Below are 24,039 nucleotides of genomic sequence, written 5' to 3'. Positions count from 1 at the left end.
ATTTCTGTTTCATGGACAAAAAAAGGCTTGTTTGTGGATGACTTTTCATGTTTCATTAAAGACAAATCAAATGGGAACACACAAATGCTGTACCAAAAGGACTCAGCTTTATTCAGCCAAATGCAAAAAGAAATCTACTTCTCTCATACACATTGATGCTTAAGGGAGAAGGCACCAAGTGAGTCTCCCCATAACTCAGTCAAATGACAGGGAAAAAGTGACACGGCGCATTGCAATGGCAGCATCTGGCCACCTTTTGCTAGTCAGAAGAGAGTCCTCCTGATGCCACACTCAGAAGTTTGAAAATATTTAGCATTCCTATTCTCATCAGAGTGCTGGAGTAATGAATGATGCACCATTCTGTAAACACAGTGGCTGAGCCTGTCACTAGAAAAAAAAAAAGTTACCCAAGCATCCTTCGAATTCACCACAATATTGTCTGACACTTTCGGGATCCTGAACTTCTCCATGGCAGAGTCTTTTTTTCTTTGTCAATTATTGCGCTGAAATATTTAGGTCATCTAGTAAATGGTTAGCTCAAGTCTCTCCCTGAAGTTCAATTTTTGTTAACAGGATTGTCATAAATATAAAGGGAAGGTTAACAACCTTCCTGTATCTAGTACTATAAAATCCCTCCCAGTCAGAGGCACAATATCCTTTTACCTATAAAGCGTTAAGAAGCTCAGGTTACCTGGCTGGCACCTGACCAAAAGGACCAATAAGGGGACAAGATACTTTCAAATCTTGGGGGGCGGGGGAGGGAGGCTTTTGGTCTGTCTGTTCTGTGTGCTTGCCGGACACAGATCAAGGAAGCAAGCAATCCAACTCCATTAGAATTAGTAAGTACTAGCAAGGGAATGCATTCGCTTATTTTTGTTTTGGCTTGTGATTTTCTTTGTGCTGGGAGGAAGGTGTATTCCTGGTTTTCTTTTTGTAACTTTAAAGTTTGGCACAGAGGGAAATCCTCTGTGTTTTTTAATCTGATTGCCCTGTAAGATTATCTTCCATTCTAATTTTACAGAGGTACTTCTATCCTTTTTTATTTTTATAATAAAGTTCTGTTTCTTTTAGAATCTGATTGGGTTTTTTCTTTAGTGTCCTAAAAAAACCCAAGGTTGGTCTGTGCTCATCTTGTTTATTCTCAAGCCTCCCCAGGAAAGGGGGTGTGGCGCCTTGGCGGATATTAGGGAGGAGTAGGAACTCCAAGTGGTCCTTTTCCTGAGTTTGTCTAAATCACTTGGAGGCGGCAGCATTACCTAATCCAAGGTACAAGGGAGAATTTGTGCCTTGGGGAGTTTTTAGCCTAAGCCGGTAGAAATAAGCTTAGGGGGTCTCTCATCTGTACCCTAGAGTTCAGAGTGGGGAGGGACCCTGACAAGGATGCAGATCAATAGTCAGGCTCTGAAAGCTTTAAGACTGACTTGCAGTCATCACAGAATGTGGGGGTATGTGTATTCTTACTTTGGCACTGATGAAGAATGATCCTCAAAAGATTCAGTTTCACCCAATTGTTCAGATCTTTAAACAGATCTGGCCCATAGAGATTTTGATGAGAAACTGGGCTGAAAGTCTGATAGCAATAGCATTTCTTCTATGAAGGCTGTTACCATAGTTTCTGCTTCTAGCTGGGCCACAAGTATTGCATACCACTAGAGTGCCCATTTTTGAGGGATTTCGGTAATTATATTTCTGATGTTACTCAGAAGCAGAAAGGCTAGTGAAAGTGAAAAGTAATAAAAATATTCTGAACTTTTTCAGTTCTGAGGTTTAAACTTAGCTCAAGTTTTGGGCAAAGGGTCACTTGCCACCAGAATACTTTCCCCAATACTATTCTTGGACTCAAACAGTGATGGGCAGCATAGTGTGCAATACCTATGACTGCAGAGACCTGGAATTGCATGTGCTTATCTGACGCTATGGTACAGCTTCTATGCTCTCCAAAAGGTTTAGGGTAAGATTGAAAGAATGTTTCATAGCTGGCTAAACATCCCCTTCCATGTGATCTTAGGGAGATCTACAAATGGAAGGCTCCATTCACATGCATAATGTGTCCCAGTGTTTTTAAGTGCTAATATTTACATTGGGTCTGTACATTAGAGGTCTAGTCACAGCACCACTCTGTTGAGATTCCCTCTGAGACTGCTTTTCCACTCAGCTTCTCTAGAACTCATTGTGACTCCAGACTGTAACTGAGATCTTTATTTGGCATACAGCAACACTACACTGAGTTAATTAGACTCGTGGGATGGGTGGGTGTAAGGTACAATCACAGCTCCAAAGTAATACAGACACCCTCTACCTTTGTATGCATTGCACATTGTTGCAATTATATACAATGCATTACATTTTTCGATTTGCTTGGTTACTTTGCAGGAACCAATCCCTGTGCAGGATGAGCTGTCCGCACACTGTCCATGTTTGACCTACTCTTTACCTCATCTGTCTTCCTAGTTTCTTCACAAAAATAGGAAGCTACTACAGGTAGTATTCACTTCAGCTATGGTATCTCTTTTCTGCCTAAGCCACATCAACAACTACTAGAGCTGGGCTCTTTGAATGAGCGTCCCTTATAGGCCATCCCAAACCATGCCCCTTTTTAGGGAATTATTTTCTCATTTCTCTATGTAAACACAAAAATCATACAGAACACATGAAAATACTTAAAGGAAATGTTTATCCAGATGAAATAGCTAAAACTTCAAAAATATCCAAATTCAGAGAAGTTTAGGAGCTGAAAACAGAAACTTGTATTTACTATTTTACTAGAAATGAGGATCCCATTTAAACACAATCAATAATATAAAACTTACCCTAGGCAGTTTATCTGCTGATACATAAAAAATATAATATTTTCCCATTTTAACTTAGCCACATTCATTTTTGTTCTATTTTCTAACACTATAAATTGAAGAATTACCATTGTCTGGATACAAAAGAATGTCTCCTAAGAGACAGTTACATTTTCTGAAGTTTTATCTCTTTAATCCCTATCAGAATTTTTTTTGTAAATGCACATCCTGAAATCCTGACTAGTAAGTGAGAGATCTGTTATGCTTGACATTTGAGATACATGTTTTGCCTTTTGTTTTGGGGCCTGCTTTAAAGGGCAGTGAGCATCAAACCTAATCTGACTTCTAATGACTCTAGTAAACATGTCTGAATGAATAAATGCCAACACATTTAAAATACAGTGTTAAATGTACTTGTTTCTGTACAGAATGAAAGACAAAACTACAGCACTAGTCAGACATTGCAATTTATAGACAAAGGTGACATTTTATATTTATTTAAATAGTCTTGTCTTGACAATCTACTTGTCTTTATAAGGCCATTTTTCTCTCCAAATGTTATCTTTGTTCACTGCTGTATAGTATGCAGTGCAGACATTTGGAACAAAATCAGTATCTTTCACGTTCAAGAAAATAAATGTTAAGGAACGGCTCATTTTAATTTACTTCACATATCTGTTACAGGTGCAGTGAAATTTAACAGGCATATGCCAGAGGAATATTATACTTGATCACATAAGTTGCTAAGGAAACTCACTGAATACACATTTTAAAATTTTCCCTGAAGGGAAAAAGGGAACAAGGAGGGAGTTAGACAATCTGGGTGAATCCTTTGAAGTGGAAGCAGAGTCCCAGGCTCATCTGGTGAGTGGATCGAAGACTTGCTTAAGGATTGAGTTGTCACTCCCACGGTGTAAATAGCAAGTCCATATGTGCCTTTAGACAGTTGATCCAGGTTGCCAAGGAATAATATCTCCAGTTTTTAAAGCAGCAGTTGGAGGAAAACAAAATCTATTCAATTATTTTTGAACAGGACAAGATATTATGGGTGGGGCTGGCATCACCTGTCCAGACAAAGCATGACAACCTCATGGTTACTCCATTTGTTCAAGCAGCAGAGTGCTGTCATGGATCTGAAAGTTTCCAACCTTGCTGATGAATCTTGTGGGGGCCAATAGGATCTCTGTGACTCAAAGCACCCTACACACTATTCTAATATTTTTGTACAGAATATACCTTGTGAGGTATCATTTGAAAACTAATAACTTGCCAGTCAATAATACTATGGTGAAAAGTATGTACTGTTAATCTAAACCAACAGTGCTGTGTTTGTGCGAAAGCAAGTGTCAGCTCCAGTTAATGTGGTAAGCTGTGGGGTTGTGTCTCCTTAAAGGAGTAAATGGATCTTATTGTTCTGAGTTGAAACAGGACTGGACATTGCAGAGCACATGGTCTGGGGAAGTTCAGGACTGGGGACATGTTGGAGGCACCTGGTTTCATTAACCAAGTCTAGTCAAGACAAAAAAGTGTGTCCGTGATAATTGTTAGCAAGATAGTTGGATTCAACCACCTTGCATCCAAGCCGTACAGCACACAGAACATGAAGTGCATGCTGGCTGTATGCTCCAGCAGAGAGCCACAAGTAGCAGAAGCATTTTGGGGCACTTAGGATTATAATACAAGTGGTGACACAACCTCTTACTGGTCCAAATTTCACCCCAGAATGTGACAGCCACATGATAGAATTTGTCTTTTCAGTTTGTTTTTTTTAAAAACCTATGAAATTACACATAAATCCTATTAAAACAATGTCATAAAAAGGTAGTAAAGTCAAGCACTTACAAGTTAGGAAAATGCCCGAGTTAAGGTTGCCTGAGCAACCTTAATTCAGCCCCTTGTACCATCATGAATGCAGTCTTTCATGTTATTTTCCCTCCCTCCGCCAGGTCCCTACCATATTTAGGATATGTCTATACTTCATACATACTTGGGCAGCTAGCCCCTCCCTCCACTCTTGCCACTGTGACTACACTTCTATTTTTAGTAAGCTCTCTCAATCAGAGCTCCTTGAACTGGAAACATATATCTTTAGTGCACAGCTTGGACAGCACTCACTCAATGACCAGCTATTCAATATTTTGTTTTCTCCTCATTCAGTGTGACACCCACTAATTCTATCTTCAGAGCAGGATTTAAATGATGTCCTCGTGGGCTTTTCTATGGTACTCATTACTATAGTTCCCCTGTGAGGTGAGAGACTGTTATCCTCATGTTACAAATGGGGAGCTGAGGCACAGAGTATCGGCTAATTCTGGGTGCCTGAGATACCTGGGACCTGATTTTTTTTCTGTGTACAAAGAGCTATATAATGCTAAGCACAGCTCCCATGGATTTCAACTGCCTTGGTGAGTGATTAACACTTCTGCAAATCTGGACCCAGGGTTTCAAGTTGAACATCTTGAAAATTCAGAACACAACCCAAATTAATGGTAAGTGATTTGTCCAGCACTTCACAGGATCTCTGGGGCACAGGTAGAGAGGAGTCAGTTCTCCAGTGTTTTAACCATGTGTGACAGAGTAGGGAGTGGGGAGGATTGACCTGGGGATGTTGCAGGGAGTTTTACTGGTACTGTCTGCATTGGTGATGGGATATCAGGGTGTGACTTCACTTGACGGAGGATACCTGAGTATGTAACCTGAGCCCAGGAGGGGGTTGGGGCCAGGTGACACCTTTTGCCCAGGAAACTGGACAAAGGCTGGAGGAGGAGCTGGGGGGTGGGTGGGTGGAAGTGTGGCTGGAGGGGGTTTCAGTTTGGAGCTGGCTAGCGAAACAGGGGGAGACCCAGAGCAGGGATCTAGGCTCCCTGCTCCCCAAGATGGACCAGACTGAGGGGGGCCTGTTGTGTGTACCTACAAGCTCTGTTTTGGACTGTGTTCCTGTCATCTAATAAACCTTCTGTTTTACTGGCTGGCTGCAAGTTACGGTGAATCTCAGGAAGTGGGGGGGGTACAGGGCCTTGATTCCCCCACACTCTGTGACACCATGAGACGCTGCTTTCTCTTCCTGCAGTCCCCTGACTTATTCACTACTTATCTTCCAGCTTCTTGCAACAAATGAGGCCGGGATCCTACAGACAATATCCTCCTTCACTACAGAGCCTTAATTCATCCCCAGAGCAGGTTCACATTGTGCATTGAATGAGGCAGGGGGCCTGGAGAAAAAATAAAATAAAAATAAAAAAGTTTGTCATGTAATTATAGATTGTATCATAATGTGTACTCACAAGGAGGCTGAATTTAGCATTCACAGGCCACAGGAAATGGAGCCATGTACCCTGTATTATCTTTACCACATTGTGTAAAGTGCTAGAAAGCTCAGCAATGCAATCTTTATTCAGGCCAAAAACTCGCATGAAAGTTAAAATCAGCATTTTGTGTAATTAAGAACTTCAGGAATGGGCCCCATCATGAAGGAATGTAGGCATTAAGAAACCAGATCTAAAGTCCATTGAAGGCAAGACTCCCACTAACTTCAGTGAACTTTGAAAAAAGCCATATATCTGCAGAGAGCTGTGAAATGGAGTTTAACAATGGAAGAGTATGAAACAGTTGTATTATAGTTTTCTCAGAGAGGGCATTAATCTTGTCTGTTTCCTCCCCCTCTTTAGCAGGCTTATACTTAGGCCAACCGCCTGCGCTTTCTCAGGGTGCTATAATGCATTTTATAGCTGCCTGACAGGTAGGGCATAAGATCAACATCTTGTGACCTATTCTCCTGTGCTAGGACAAGAACATCTTGTCCTCAGTGTTCTGTCTCTGATTGCCCACTGAATGAGAGGACTAAGGTTATTATACAGGTTGTTACCATTTAAGACACCAGGCTGGCTACTACAGCATTAATGAAACAATACCACCAGTGAAGAGGAAATCATAAAAGAACCTAGAGTGACCCCACACAGCACAATTTATTGGATAACTAGAATTGGCAAAAGCTATTTTACAAGAAACTTTTTAGTTCATTTTAAACAAAGCTTTGCTGCAAGGACATTTCCAGCTATTTCAGTCAGACACAGGAATAAAATAAAAGGGACAATGGAGAACTTTAGGTCAGGAGGGTAATAGAGGGCTAGATTGTGGTATTCAGCTACTGCCCTGTGTAAGGGGCTCAGAAAACTCACAATAATTCCTAGAGCACCGATCTTGCCTAGGAGATGAAGGGGGAAAAATTTACTACAGCTAACTAGAAATTTGATTAAATGTTTTCATTAGAAAATGCTCATTTCATCCAAAAATATTTTACTTACCTTGCAACTGTGATTCTTGGATGTGTTGTTTACACAGATACCATCCTAGGTTCTCCATAATCTTTTTGGATAGCAACATCCATTGTTGTTGTGCCAGCACCCTAATGTGCCCTCATAACCACTGTAGCAGAGGGTGGGGCAGGGTGGCCTCAACCACCACTTAGTTCCTTTGGCAATAAGAATCCCAAGTGGATAAGACTCCAAATTGGTATGCAGGTTATGCAATCTGCATAGATAGCACATCTCAAAGAACCTCAGTTGCTGTAGGGTAAGCAAACATGCTTTCTTTGCATGATTGTCCACACAGATTCCACGCTAAATGACTGACACACAGTTCTCAAACATGGAGGTGGGAGTAGGAGTTCTAATTAAAGAGAGACTGCAGGACATCCCTATCACAGCTGGCACCTAATCTGGAAGGTAAGTAAGTATGAACAGAACTCAGGCTATACCTACATATTTCAGATTTAGGTATCTTACCCAAGAAAACAAAGAGGCTGCCTGAGGCCTAGTGCAGTGGACTCTAATGTGACCCTTTCACAACCAGAACGTGAGCAGTCTAAACTAGCAGACAGAGTGGGAGTCTGGAGTCAGGCCAGGTCTGGCTGGCAGAACTTGAGAGCCCAAGATAGGCCAGAGGGCAACTGGGAGTCAAGTGTCATGAGGGAGGCCAGGTCAGGATACTAAGAAGTCAAAATCAGGTAGCACAGGGAAGGCCAGTTGCACGGATGACTTCCTGGACCTCTGTTTGGTTTACATAGAAGTAAAGAATCAATCAGATCCCAGGACTGGAGTCCTCTCCTGAAGTTGAGCTTTGAGTTCTGGTGACTGTTACCAGGTTACTGGGTGGCAGGTTGAAACATATTGGCTCCTAAGAGCCTTCTGGACCAGGGTTTGGAGACCTGTGGGGCACCTGCTGAAAAGTGTTGGACTGGAATTTTGGGGTGCTTCCTATGGAACACTTGTACATTTTTCCAATGGCTCCCAGGTGTACTCCTCAGAACCATATCCCTCCCAGCTGATAAACAGGGGAGGTTGTGGTACTTCGTTCAGAGTCCAGGACCTTGTAAAGCACAACCCTGTACCTGAGCTGGAGGAGGCGATGGCTGGGTCATAAGAACATAAGAATGGCCATACTGGGTCAGACCAAAGGTCCATCCAGCCCAGTATCCTGTCTACTGACAGTGGCCAATGCCAGGTGCCCCAGAGGGAGTGAACCGAACAGGTAATGATCTAGTAATCTCTCCCCTTCCAACCAGTTCCACCCTCTGACAAACAGGGGCGAGGGACACCATTCCTTACCCATCCTGGCTAATAGCCACTAATGGACTTAATCTCCATGAATTTATCCAGTTCTCTTTTAAACCTTGTTATAGTCCTAGCCTTCACAACGTCCTCAGGCAAGGAGTTCCACAGGTTGACTGTGTGCTGAGTGAAGAACAACTTCCTTTTATTTGTTTTAAACCTGCTATCCATTAATTTCATTTGGTGGCCCCTAGTTCTTATATTATTGGAAAAGTAAATAACTTTTCCTTATTCACTTTCTCCACACCACTCATGATTGTATATACCTCTATCATATCCCCCCTTAGTCTCCTCTTTTCCAAGCTGAAAAGTCCTAGCCTCTTTAATCTCTCCTCATATGGGACCTGTTCCAAACCCCTAATCCAGTGGCTCCCAAATTTTAACAACCTGTGAACCCTTTCACTAAAATGTCAAGTCTTGCGAACCCCTTCCTAAAAATGAATATTTCCAGGGATTTTCTCCTTTACCTGAATATAAATTATAAAAGCAGTGATCTTGGAAATATAAAATTTGTTTTTATGACATGCTTATTACACACTATTATTAATTATTTATCACTACAATATTTTTATTACATTATGAAAACAGCAACACTCTTCCAAGATCTCACTTTCATATCACTTTGAATAAGCCTGTTACAAGACAAGGCTCCTATGTGAAACAGCATCAAGGTATTTAAGAAGCCAACTCAAACAGTTCCTCCTACACAAGCATTCAGGTCTTGTTTGCCTAGACTGCTCAACGCACGTTACAACAAAACTTAAACATGTTCTTCATAATAATTTTAAAAACAATACTAGCTGCCAATTTAATTTTAAAAACATCAAAAAATATCCACCTCCTTTTCCATTTCTTATGAGTCTTGAAGTTTAAATCTCCTCAGGCTCCTCCTCCTGTGCTTGCTTTGATTGGTTTAGCTCTTGGAAGTCTGCTGCTGGCCCCGTGCTGCCTGGGGTCCCTATGGACAGCTCTGTCCACCATTAGGGAATTCACATCCCCCTCCCTCCCCAAAACACCCTGTAACATTTTGTGAACCCCAGTTTGGAAACCACTGCCCTAATCATTTTAGGTTTCAGAGTAGCAGCCATGTTAGTCTGTATCCACAAAAAGAAAAGGAGGACTTGTGGCACCTTAGAGACGAACAAATTTATTTGAGCATAAGCTTTCGTGAGCTACAGCTCACTTCATCTGATTTTAGTTGCCCTTTTCTGAACCTTTTCTAATGCCAGTATATCTTTTTTGAGATGAGGGGACCACATCTGTATGCAGTATTCAAGATGTGGGTGTACCATGGATTTATATAAGGGCAATAAGATATTCTCTATCCCTTTTTTAATGATTCCTAACATCCTGTTTGCTTTTTTGACTGCCGCTGTACACTGTGTGGACGTCTTCAGAGAACTATCCACAATGACTCCAAGATCTTTCTCCTGATTAGTTGTAGCTAAATTAGCCCCCATCATATTGTATGTATAGTTGGGGTTGTTTTTTCCAATGTGCATTACTTTACATTTATCCACATGAAATTTCATTTGCCATTGTGTTGCCCAATCACTTAGTTTTGTGAGATCTTTCTGAAGTTCTTCACAGTCTGCTTTGGTCTTAACTATCTTGAGCAGTTTAGTATCATCTGCAAACTTTGCCACCTCACTCTTTACCCCTTTCTCCAGATCATTTATGAATTAAGTTGAATAGGATTGGTCCTAGGACTGACCCTTGGGAAACACCACTAGTTACCCCTCTCCATTCTGAAAATTTACCATTTATTCCTACACTTTGTTCCCTGTCTTTTAACCAGTTCTCAATCCATGAAATGATCTTCCCTCTTATCCCATGGGTCCTGCATGGGAAAGGGATTTTCATGTCAGGTTTCAGAAGTGATGCCTGAAACATTGGTCAATCTTCAGAGATTAGAGTAGTTGCAGTTCAAAGGGATTGGGTTGATCTGTTGCTGGATCCTAGGAACTGAAAATCCAGGGTATCAGTGGGTCTGCATATGGAGGTGCAGAGCCATACTTTTCCCCACTGAATAGGTGAGACCTTGCTGTTGATGTTGATCCATGTACTGTTTGTGGTCTGTTCTCACCTTTTCAAAGTGTTTCACCAGACCCAGGAAAAAGGTGAGGAATCTGCCACACTAGGTGTCAGGCAGCCAGCTTCAGAGAGAACATGGTAGTTGTGGGTGGAAGCTATATCTGTTTGTTTTTTTTAAAGGGGGTGGGGTTTTGACCCATGGATGTATGGTCTGCATTCTTATACGCAAACTCCCCGTAAGGGAGAAACAAGGACCAATCATCCTGGTGATGATTGATACACCATTGTAGATACTGCTTGAGGATCTGGTTCATAGAATATCATGGTTGGAAGGGACCTCAGGAGGTCATCCAGTCCAACCAACTGCTCAAAGCAGGACCAATCCCTGATTTTTGCCCAGATCTCTAAATGGCCCCCTCAAGGATTGAACTCATAACCCTGGGTTTAGCAGGCCAATGCTCAAACCACTGAGTTATCCCCTCCTCCCGCCCCCCCAGATTGGTCATGTCCATTTGGCTGTTGGCCTGGGGATGATAAGTGGAGGAAAGGCATGTGCAGAGCCCCATGCCAGAATTGGGCCAAAATTTGGGACCCCTGATCAGAGGTAATGCACTCCAGAAGGCTATGGAGATGGACTTCATGGCTAATCCATAGCTGGGACATTTCCCCAGTGAGGGCAGAGGAGACCTGTACAGGGAATGAAGTGGTTCAATACAGTCAAAATTGTTGTAAATTTGTTAGACTCTGGTAATTCTACAATGAAGTCTGTGGTGATGGCTGTCCAGGGATGAGATAGGGTGCCCAAGGCCTGGAGGAGGCCACAGGTTTTGTGGTGTGGCATCTTGAGAAAAATTAGGAGAAAATACTTTCCACCAGAACTGCCAGTGGTTTAATGTTTTCATGCTATGCAGGCACTCCAGTTTGTGATCAATGAATACCTGGAACGGGTGGTGAGCTACTAGTTGTGTTTTAATTTGTATTCTGAAGTGTCAACTGCTTTGTTGTTTCCTATAGTTTGTTGGTGTTACTTGCCAAATAAGGGAACTTACTCCTTTCAACTATTGCAATACAATTTCAGTATTCATTTCTATAATCAGAATATAATTTTTTAGTAGCATTTATCTTTCTTCTGTGAGAATGGAGCCCAAATGCAGTCTGAAATCCTAACAAAATATTCCTAGTTTAAAAAAATTCCACTTTAAAAGTCAAAAATAAGTAGCTTTCATCCTTCTGAACCAGCTACTGTGTAGCATTTGATACAATATTTAATACAAAGATCAATCTCCAGCACTTATCTGAGTTAGGAGAGAATGGCTGACTATAAAAAAAAAAATAGAAGTAATTTTCAAAATGCAATTGTTGGCAGAAGTCAGGATGAGAAAGTTGTCAGACAGTATTCAACTGTCAATATTCAACAGTAATACGTGTATTACTTTTGCTAAGTCCACTAATGATAGTTATGAGACTCTTAATACACCATATTGGTGCACACACAGGGGAATGGAAGTGTTTAAATCAGATCAAGACTAGACCTTTTTGAGGAATGAAAACATCCTGACAATCTAGAAAGAATATATCACACACACAAAACAGGTATGGTCAAACAGATCACATTAACTGAGTTTTAAACATCCTCTTTCTACACAAGCAGTGCAGTTAATAGGGATATACACTGTATAAAATTGTCCACAGTTATTGTAGTCTCACCAAACACTTCTGTAAATAGCTTAATGTATGTTAAGTCTAGGTTTATTGCAGGCTGCAAGGACCCAGATCTTGAGCACGTTAATTGGCAGTTATGTTTTGGAGGTACACTGATTTACCCAAGCTCAGATCTATCTGTTTATTTTTAGATAAAGCGAATGTTGGCAGATATAACTGCTTAGGGGAAAAGAGACTGAAATTATACAATACTAAAAGTGTGCACCAGCAGGGTCTACACACACCAATTAATACACAACACATTAGGTACACTAAAGGCATGCGATTTCTAAGGTGCACTATTACCCCACCATGTAGACAAATCTTTAGTCTTTAATCACTATTATATTGTAAAAAGTCCTGTATTACAAGTATTAATTTTTCTAGTTATCTAAATCTTGTTCAATGTTTTTCTCTAACATAGAATTTTGAACTTTGACAAAATGTTAGTTAAACCAATTCACAAAGTCAAATGGACATAATGTTTTGATGTGTTAAATATAAAGATTTCCTTAACCCCTTACTTTTTATTTGTTCTAACTGGATAAAAGTTTAATGAATGTTTCTAGTATTGTGCCAATGCTGTAAAGGTTTACCAAAAAAAACAAACCCTGACAGTGCTGTGCATTCAGAAGTGAGCAATGGAATGTTATTAAAATTACTGGAAATGTGTTACTCTCCACTCAAGAGGAGTTGTCAAGTCCTTAAAAATACACAATTTTGGGCTTTAACAAAAGTTTTGCACCGACATTAAAAAAATTGCAATCTGCAAAGCCAATCTGGCGAAAGGGAATGAAACACATACTTTCTGATATCTTAGCCCTTGCTGCCACCTGCAGCTCTCATAAAAAACAGTGTTTTCTCATTAAGAGTTTCCATTTCAGAGCCCTAGACACCGTAAATTGAGAAACCGTTTCAAACACACTAACTATAAACCCTCCATTACAAAACTGTGGTAACAACTTAAATAAAGCTATTGCCACGATTGTCAGTTCCAATGTAAGTGTTGTACCTCATTTAATATCTACATTACACAGGAGAATACAAGGAGCCAGACTCTGCTCTCATTTACCTCACTGTATATCAGGAGTAATACTATTGCAGGCAATGGTGATAGAATGGTATAATACCAGTGTGAGAGCAGAGTCAAAACCTGTATCTTTTTGTTAAAGCCAAGGTTACCAACTGTCTTACCGGGAGTATCACAATATTTAGTGTTTTTCTAAAAGCCCCAGTCCATGGAATCACATGATTAAAAGAGAATCTCAGCTTTCATTTTTAAGTAGTCTTTGGTTACAAGGAAAAGCTTGACAATCTATGAATGCTACACTCTAGGCTCAAAAACTAGAAGGCAAACAAAGAGAACCCAAAATGTATCATTTTTAAGATCTCATGATTTTTAAGCCAATATTATGACCTGAGTCTTGAACAGTTGTGGTCAGTAATACATCTCATACTTATCCACATAGGTTGTTGTTGACAGTATATTTTTACAAACCAGGCTATAAAGGATAATGTACACTATATATAGTGCATTTGATCTGGATCTTCAGCTAACTGGCCTCTCTGAGTAAGCAGTCTGTGGGGCGTGCCCATTTGTCTTCTCCTCAATACTCTGGCCCTTTATATGAATTTTCTGGAGGGAACTTGCCCAGGGTCATTCCACATCTGGACAGTTATCAAAATACACCTAGATTCTACTTTGCATCACAGCAAGCCTAACAGCCCCTTGCTTTGTTCAGCCGCAGGACTAGAACCTGGCACCAGACCAATGCAGGCTCCATTGTGGCTGGGCGGCTCCTGGGTTCAGCTGCTCCCTGAATTACCCCTGTCACTGAATATTAAGCCTGATTTGGGGAGCAGAGAAGATATGCTAGTCTGAATAACTATGGTTATGGCTACTCTAATCGGGATTTACCAGGTTGGTCCTCCAGGACTCCAACCATAGAGACCCATCCAGGAGGGCTCTACCCAAAAAGATGTAGTCCAGAACATCGTTTCCTCACCTAGCAGGTTGCAACTCCAGAGGGTCACAGAAAGTAATGGGGGGGGGGAGCTGGATAGAACAGAAATTATTATTACTATTTAAATCAAAGGAAGTCTGACTTCTCTATACCCCACACACTCTTATCCTTCAAGGCCATATGTTCTCCGTCAACCTTTCAAAACACCCACACAAATAAATTGTATAGACTTATCATGGGTACAGTTTTTACTCTTATTTTTATAGCAAGTATAAACAGGTCACAAAAGTGTTTTGACTTTGAATAAGAGATTGACAACCTGAGAAGGCTGAAAAACACTGGCCTTTCAAGCACATCATCTCACAGTTAGCTATAGCTTGGAGCTATGGCTAGAGCACCATCTCTCACCCATGCCTAGGAGCAATAACCAGGGGAAAGCAGATAGAGCTCATCCCACAAACCAGGGTGCAACCAGAGCTAGACACCCAGCAAGGGACCAGTCTCCCTGCCAGACCACCCCTCACAGACCAAAGAAAGGAGCAACTGGCACTAGAGGCTAGCAACACCACCCCAGCCTTCCACCCACTCAAAGGTTGGAGCAACCACTGTCAGAGACAAGGATGTGGGTAGTAATACCTACTGGCTACTGCAGGAGTCAGGAATCAGTGCCAGAGCCAAAGGTCAAAGCCAAGGATTAGGAATCAGAGCCCAGGGCCAGGATCAGAGCCAAAGTCAGAAGTCAGGAATTGGAGCTGAACATCAGAATCCAGGTTACCTGGAGCAAAGCAAGGGTAAGCCAAGGTAGGCACAGGGCTGAGAACAAACAGACACAAGGGCTACCACAGCCATAGGCAAATGTTTAGAGTAGCTACTACATTGCTGCTTCTGGGCTTAAAACCTGATCTGCTGACACTTCTAACCAATCAGGCAGTATAGCCTGTCAGGCAACCTACTACAGACCAGCTGCGCTTGTTAAATTGCCCAGAGATTGGCTCTGCTGCAGAGCCTGCTTCCAGACTGACTCTATTGCAAGCCCTGATTCCTGACACCCATCAAAGTTTTCTGAAGAACAAAGGCAGGGAGATAGCCCAAAAAGCCTGCCAGAAGCATAGCAAATCTTATGTTCCTGAAGCTCATGCCACACTGTAGCCTTGGCAGGCTTAAGTTCCAGCAATCAGAATATTTGCTGTTGCTTCTGTAAATAAGGCAGTACATATTCAGATTTGCAAATTAGCATTTTGAGTAATTTGCATAAAATCTCCACATTTTTATGCCTTCAGCTTTGACAGGCATTCCTGGGACCTTCATGCTACAGCACAGATCATTACCACTTTACAGAGCATGAATAATATCAGGAAAAGGTTATCTGGTAAGAACTTATGTGTCCATGTAATCCATTCATTGCTTTACGGACAAGCAGTGAGTTCAGCATCCAAATCCATATAATATTCCTGTATGCTACAATTTCCATTTTGATTGCTGACACATGTGAAAAACTATATGTTACCACACACCTCTTCTGTGATTACATACATGCAGCTGCTGAAAAGCTCACGTTATTCCAGCTAAAGTCAGCATCAATGCAATCTCAAAATGTTTCATTCTGATCCACTCTCTGTGATTATATATTACAGTTTAGTGTTTTGCTTTGTGTTTTTTAAAGATTCCACTAACTTTTCCTCAGACCTCTTTCAACACAGATCTCCAGATCTTCTTTTTTATTTTTTTGCAACAGAGCAGCATAGAATCTGAGCCCATGAAGAGAAGATGCTGTCAGGTTTTCAAACACATAAGTAACATGACATTTCAGAAATATGCAGTGCATATTTATTTATATTAATATGTCATTAATATTCTGGCATTTGGAATCATATTTAATAAAGCATTTTGGAATGGAGTTAATTCCTGTTTTCCCCAACTACTGTCTATTTTGTTTATTATAATCACCACCACTCTCCTACTTTTCTAAATCAGAAGGTAGACAAGCAACTTTATCAAGATTTGATGCTGTATCTCAAATCATTGTTATTCTGTGCTATATCTGAAATGCAAGCTAGTGTGACTGGAAGCATGTCACCATAGGCATTAGTCAGAAATTTTTTTTCTCCATGTGAGTATTTTACAACCATGGCAGAAACAATGTTCTAATTTGCTCTTCAGGTATTATAATTTAGTTTATTATGGTAGAGTCCAAAGACTCCAGGGCTCCACTGTGCTAGACACTGTACAAACACAGTGAGAGACAGACAATGCCTGCCTCAAAAAGCTTACAGCACACCTCCCAGATGTTCTGGATTTCCCCCAAAACCTCCTGTTCCAGTTAAAGCAGGGCATTTCCCATGTTCAGGGACATCTGGGGGGCAGTTTGCCCCAGGCCTCCCATTTGAGAGGGCCCTTAGATCAAGTGGCATTGCCACCTGGCACACAGGGTCTCAGTGCCACTCTGGTTTGGTCTGGCCACCCCTCTATCTCCATTTACAGAGTGGTGGCCAGGTCAAACCTGAGTGGTACTGCTTCCTGCTTTAACGAGTTGAAATGCTGGGAGGTACGTTACAGTCTAAATAGATAAAACAGGTGGGGTAGATTGGCAGGGAAGGAACAGAAGCTTGCCCAAGGTCACAAAGCAAAGAAAAGAATAGAACCCAAGTCTCTTTTGTCCTAGTTCAGTGCCCAACCACTGGACCACTGTGTTTCTCTAATGCTTAGCCACTCATCTAGATGTTGCAATCAAATCAAGCTGCAAAAAGATTCTATGCTTGTTGCCATGTATTCGGAATAATTAGGGAAACAACATTCTTAAAATATAATGCCTTTATGGTAACACTACTGGCACTTGTTTTCTTAAGTCAGCCCTGCTTCCTCATTTCTAAAAACCTTCACTCCAGCAGTAGGGAAGCAGGAATCAGAGGGGTAACTGTGTTAGTCTGTATCCACAAAAACAACGAGGAGTCTGGTGGCACCTTAAAGACTCCTCGTTGTTTTTGTGGAAGCAGGAATGGTTCTCAATAATAAATACAGTGATTAATGTGTTGGCATTTATTATGTCTACACTGCAGTTAGAAGGGTGTTTCAAAGTGTGAGTAGACAGACTCACGCTAGCTCTGCTCAAACTAACACTCAAAATAGCAATGCAGCTTGTGGCAGCATGGGCAGTGGCTTGTACCCAGGCAGAGCTAGCATACTTCTCTCCATCCATGCCAGGAAGCATGCTCCCAGCTGCAGTGTAGACATACCCATACATAGGAGTTAGTTCTCCTCACACTCTGTAGCTTACCTAAGGGGCACTAGCTATCTTTAGATGCATGAAGCAACAACATAATGTACTGGGGTCGACTTGCTGTTGAAATGATAGATTTCATTATTCTAAGCAAAGGAAGGGGTGAGAGCAGCAGAACAAGGACAGTGGACTTCAAAAAAAAAAGCAGACTTTAACAAACTCAGAAAACTGGTAAGTAAGGTCCCATGGGAAGCAAATCTAAAGGGAAACAAGAGTTCAAGGGAGCTGGCAGTTTCTCACAGAGACAATATTAAAGGAACAACAGCAAACTATCCTGATGCAAAAGAAATAGGAAGAACTGTAAGATGCTAATATGGCTGCATCAGGAGGTTTTTAATGACCTGAAAATCCCAAGGGAATCCTACAAAAAGTAGAAACATAGACAAATTGCTAAGGATAAGTACAAAAGAATGTTACGAGCAGGTAGGTACAAAATCAGAAAGGCTAAGGTACAAAATAGTTATACCTAGCAAGTGACATAAAAGGCAATAAGAAGAGGTTCTATAACTATGTTAGGAAGAAAAGAAAGATGAAGGAAAGTATAGGAATTTTAAAAATTACAAAAGAAGAAGTACGTGTAAGTCCTGAAAGGGTGGACTGCAATTAGAATTTTACAAATTACATTTGCAGCAACGTCTTGCATAATTCTGACAAGAAAGCAGATTTTCAAGTTAAGAGCACATAAAGTCTGGTGGTTTTTGGAAACTTAGTGCCATCCAGTGCATCAAGTTGAACACTACATGATGTATATAAAGATGCTAGTAGAAGGAAAATTAAAGAGACAAGGTGGGTGAGGTAATATCTTTGATTGGACCAACTTCTGCTGGTGAAAGAGAAAAGCTTTTGAGCTTACACAAAGCCCTTCTTCAAGTCTGGGAAATGTACTCAGAATACCACAGCTAAATACAAGGTAGCACAGATTTTTTAGCATAAGTAGTTACTAGTTACATATTTCAAGGGGCCATTCAAGATGAAGTGGCCTGTTAATGTCTCTCAAATCATAAGGGGTAAAGGAAGGGGAAGGGAAGGACAGCTGGGGAGGGCGGTTGTTAGAGGAAAAGTAATTTTTCTGGCAAGTATGGTGTACTTGCTAATGAATTCTGACTAGTAGAAAACTTATGGTTTTTATCAGGATACCACAGAGTAGGGAAATTTTTAAAGAAGTTATTATGTTTAAGTTTATTATGACAACACTGGCTAAAATACAAGAAGTCAGACACATTTCAGTAGGATTTTTTTAAATGTTTGTTTTAGAGGTGATATGATAAGATCCCTGATATGGTAGGGAGACAAATTGATGAATGATAAGATTATACAGCAGAAAAGGAATAAGTCTTTCAGATAATTCATATAATTTCATCACCCATGTTTCTATGCCAGACATAGAATGTGAAAAAAAAAATCCATTTACCTCAAGAAATTTTTAAATAAAAATTAGCATAATGTTGAATCTGTGTCCAGCACAGGCTGACAAGAAATAATTGTGGGTTTTTTTCCTTCTTATTTGTAAGAGGCTGAGAATAAATGGAAAAAATATCAGTGAGTTACTCAGAACTTCATTACTTTTTAAAAATAATTGCTAGAGCATTTTAGCTGCAAAGAAAAGGACAAAAATAAGGATGAAAGTAATTCTATGTGATTCATTATTTTGGGAATAAACTAGCAAAGCACATTTTCTCTACATATAAGACTGAATCCAAGTGCCATTTAAATCAATGGCAAAACGCCTCTTTGACTTCACTGGGAGCAAGATCAGGCCCACTATAAAATGACAAAAGAAAGTGTAGGGCCTGCTATTCCTCTTTCCCAGTTTCTTAAAGAATTTCCAGTTAGCTGGACATGTTGGGTATAATTGAAATTGGCTAATAGTTAAACTTGCATCAAGGCTTTGAGGGTTTTGCTATTCATTCATTTAAGAGGATTCTTCTGTTTTAGGTAATGTATTGTAATTTGGTAAATGGATAATACATTTTTAATAGATCTATTCTTACATAATATCAATTTTTCTTGCATTTTACTTTTTGTGTTCTTGAGGTTTATTCTTTTAACTCAGTGTTCATTTTCTATGTTTTCAATGTATTTCTGGATGGATTTTGGTTCGGTGCATGGAAAATATAATTTTAACTTTTTATTCCTTTTCCAGGAATCCAATCACTGTGACCTCTGTGTACTTGTTCCACTACTCAGTATGTACAATGAACCAGAAATCGTCTCCTCATCTTTCAGAAAAAAGCTTTTGTTGCTTATGAGATACAACAGTAGGCATTCAGTATAATCCTTTTCCAAATCTGATTTCCGTTTTACTTCTCCTTATGGGAAGAAAGAAAAAGGGAATTGTGTACTGTAATGAGAAGGATGAAGAACATGAATCAAGCTGTCTCACATGAAGGCATATACAAGTTATTATAACTGTGAATCACACAGTAGGTGAAGCTCTAAGCCAAGAATAGCAAGGAATGTGAAGTGAGAAGAGAACAGCGATTTCATATTGAAAGCAGCAAAACAAAAGTAAAAATCAAGCCTATCCAAACCATAGAGTTTCTGAAAGCCATGTTTCAAACTCTTTGACTTTTATTTACAAATCCCATAACATGATCCTTTCATGGTTTTATGTTATAGAATGTTTTATTGTCTAGCTGAAAGTATTCATCAAAATCACCAATATAATTTATTGTTGTAACCTGAAGTAGCAAGTCGATCATCAAACACTATTACAAAAATATTCTGTTCTCATTTCCAGAAATAAAGTCAATTAATTTGAATTCAGATTAATCAATTCAGATACTACAGTGATAGCAACCATGTAAATACCTGGATAGATAGATAGACAGACAGACATGTTTTGTCAGTCCATGTACTTCTTCGATACAAGCTGAATTGTGATCTCAGATATTCAGATATATTGCCACATTTTTGCACAAACACAATTTTACTCAGCACAAAACGTTGAAATTCTTGAGCAACAAGTTCATAATATATGAATCATGTCATTACCCCAGTCTACCACCATATTTTCAAATTGGAAAAACAAGTACACAGGCTGATAGGTTCTTTCACAGTAAATGTTTTACATTCACCATGGGAAACTGGTATTTTTCACTTAGCACATAAAAAATGCAAATTATGTCATGCCATACATAAATGGGAAAAAAACGGTCTCACCATAGTGGCACAACAATGTGCTGCACCTGTGAAAAAGGCTAATATAATTCTGGAGTGTATTAATAGGAATGTCATGTGTAAGACATAGGAGATCATTGTCGTGCTCTATTAGGCATTGATGAGGCCTCACAGCTGGAGTACTGTGTCCAATTCTGGGCACCCCAGTTTAGGAAAAATGTGGACAAATTAGAGAGAGTCCAAAGGAGAGCAACAAAAATGATAAAAAGTTTAGAAAACCTGAGCTATGAAGAAAGATGAAAAAACTGGGCATCTTCAGTCTAGAGAAAAGAAGACTGAGGGGGGGACCTCATAACAGTCTTCAAATATGGCTGTTATAAAAAGGACAGTGGTCAATTGCTCTCCATGTCCACTCAATGTAAGACAAGCAATAACGAGCTTAATCTGCAGCAAGGGAGATTTTGGTTAGATATTAGGAAAAACTTTCCAACTATAAGGGTGGTTAAGCTTTGGAATAGGCTTTCAAGGGAGGTTGTGGAACCCCCATCAATGGAGGTTTTTAAGAACAGGTTAGACAAACATCTGGTTGGTCTAGATTTACTTTGTCCTGCCTCAGTGCCGAGGGCTGGACTTGATGACTTCTTGAGGTCCCTCCCAGCCCTACATTTCTATGATTCTATGATACATACATACAAATAATATTTTTAGTTGGAAAACCAAAATCAATTCATCAATCCATATTTCAACTGAAGGAACATGAATTGCTGAAGCAAAATTTGCTCTTCAAAAATAGCAAACTTTTTCCTTTTTTTTGTTGCAAAATGAACACTAACAAAAACGGAAACTCCCCTTATAGACTTGGGGTCACACATGTGACGTGATACTATAACCCAACATTTCCACACACAACGTTTCCTGCCCTCTCTAAGATGCCTTATCATTGGATGAGGAATGAATCAGAAAGGCCTTATGTTCAGCAAAATCCTGAGAACCAAAAACCTTGAAAAGGTCATAAATTTGGCTTTTAACATTCTGACAAATCAAGTTCTTCACTGGGTCAATATCCATCATCTATCTTGTGGGCCACAGAATCTTCTAAGGTGTAAAGGGCTTCATCTGTCCTGCTATTGCACAGCTCATTATTACAACTAATCGAAACACAGAATTTGCCTTCTGTGGGAAATTTCAACATTTCAAAATTTCCAACAACAGAAATTCCATTAAATTTTCATTTTGGAAATAATGACACATGGTGCTTCTGAAACAAAATATGTTCTCTGAAATCCCAATAACTTGTGTTAGATGATTGTTTCCAGGACCTCCATTTGGATTCTGAAGAACTGAAAACATAGCAACTTCCTCATGGCCCAAACAGACACTGCTGGCCAAAAGAATCTTAACTCACATGCACAGAGCCCATGAGTGACATGAATGCGGACAATCACTTAAAAGAGGACAATAAGATTCCCTAAATACTCTCAATTAATCGTCAGACAATTTCACCAGTTTATTATTCAGTGAGATTGGGGAGAATGTAATAGGGTTATATATAAGGAGAAAGATCCTATTAGACATTTTTTTCCACAAATAAAATTAGCATTTCCTGAAAGCAAATTTCTTCTTCTTTGCTGATGGTGTTCACAAATATAATTTTATGGCTAATAATATAACCATAAATTCTACTGTACAGTATTCACTTTCAACAGCTCAAGATTGGAGATAAAGAAAACATCTATGAAATTTCAGGAAGTTAATAGCCTCCTGTTCTAAAAGCTCAGTTGTTTTCTTCTTCTTGCTGAAGAATGTCTTAAGGGGCCCAGCAACTTCCTGCTGAGACCAGTCAAGTTTACCTTCAAGAGATGTTCCACTATTGCACCCTGGGTACTGTAACTGACCCCAGGGCAGAGTATGGCTGAGAGTGTTGTGGTATTCTAGGCCCTAGGTATCTGGTAGCATGTTTGATGTACCACAGCCTTGGAGGCAAGTACTGTTGATGCCCAAAGCGCTACACTGTTCAGGCTCCAGCCCTTTGTTAGTTCCCAAGAACACTCACACACTTCAGTAACCAAGAGTGTTTCTTTACTAGAGTTGCCAGAAATGAGAGCTGCAAACAGCCTAGGCAACATTGTTTTAAGTAACAGCACAAAAAAGAAATAACAGTTTCTAACTCGGCCACTAAAGGCAGCCCAGTGCAGGGCTGGGAAGGTAAGAGTACAATTGCAACCCTTCCACAATGTCGTCCTGCCTGCAGGCCACTACTTGGTATGCTATTGTAGCTACTGCTGACCACCTGCAAGCAACAGGATGTGTCTCTGGTCAGCTTTCCTGGCTGCCTGTTATCCAGCACTCCCTCCATAGCCTGCTTCCAGGCTGTGCCTCCAGCCTCCCTCCTCTGCCTGGTCCACTCTGACCTAAGGATATTAATTCTCATTCCTGAGGTTAAGGGATTATGGAGCCCACTACTGGCTAGAAGTTAAACTGGGTGGGAAAAGTGCCCAGAAATGACCTAGCAGGTTACAATACAGAACTTCAGTGTCTGTTTGGCATACCTCAAGACTTAAAAGCTTTTATTATGTTGGTTCCATTGTCTCAGGGGGCCACACTGATAATGTATCCAGCAATCTGCCATTTATCAAGCATGACTAGAAGTGTCTCCAGAATAAACGTGCCCATGAGTTTGCTATCAAAATCCTTGGTGTGCAGCACAACTGTGTTTCTTATTAACTAGTTGCTTCATGTCCACATATCCACAGTCAAAGAACTTAAGACACTGCTTCACTTTAAGGATATGAATAAAAGTCAGTGGGGCTATTCACATTGTCAAGGTTCCTCCCCCACGCTGAACTCTAGGGTACAGATGTGGGGACCTGCATGAAAAACCTCCTAAGCTTATCTTTACCAGCTTAGGTCAAAACTTCCCCAAGGTACAAAATATTCCACCCTTTGTCCTGGGATTGGCCGCTACCACCACCAAACTAATACTGGTTACTGGGGAAGAGCTGTTTGGACACGTCTTTCCCCCCAAAATACTTCCCAAAGCCTTGCACCCCACTTCCTGGACAAGGTTTGGTAAAAAGCCTCACCAATTTGCCTAGGTGACTACAGACCCAGACCCTTGGATCTTAAGAACAATGAACAATCCTCCCAACACTTGCACCCCCCCCTTCCTGGGAAATGTTGGATAAAAAGCCTCACCAATTTGCATAGGTGGCCACAGACCCAAACCCTTGGATCTGAGAACAATGAAAAAGCATTCAGTTTTCTTACAAGAAGACTTTTAATAAAAATAGAAGTAAATAGAAATAAAGAAATCCCCCCTGTAAAATCAGGATGGTCGATACCTTACAGGGTAATTAGATTCAAAAACATAGAGAACCCCTCTACGCAAAACCTTAAGTTACAAAAAAGATACACAGACAGAAATAGTTATTCTATTCAGCACAGTTCTTTTCTCAGCCATTTAAAGAAATCATAATCTAACATGTACCTAGCTAGATTACTTACTAAAAGTTCTAAGACTCCATTCCTGGTCTATCCCCGGCCAA

General features: G+C 40.3%; 1 long non-coding RNA gene across 1 annotated transcript; it reads left to right on the top strand.

Moving 5' to 3' along the window:
• Positions 1–754: 754 nt before the first annotated feature.
• Positions 755–22,100, top strand: LOC140915336 (uncharacterized). Its single transcript, XR_012160136.1, has 3 exons — positions 755–839; positions 7,401–7,513; positions 19,518–22,100. It is a non-coding gene; the product is annotated as an uncharacterized lncRNA (long non-coding RNA).
• Positions 22,101–24,039: the final 1,939 nt, after the last annotated feature.

This window comes from Lepidochelys kempii, chromosome 7, assembly GCF_965140265.1.
Source record: "Lepidochelys kempii isolate rLepKem1 chromosome 7, rLepKem1.hap2, whole genome shotgun sequence".
NCBI lineage: Eukaryota > Metazoa > Chordata > Testudines > Cheloniidae > Lepidochelys > Lepidochelys kempii.
The sequence above is the reverse complement of the archived record's forward strand: the minus strand, read 5'-3'. Positions and strand labels throughout refer to the sequence as shown.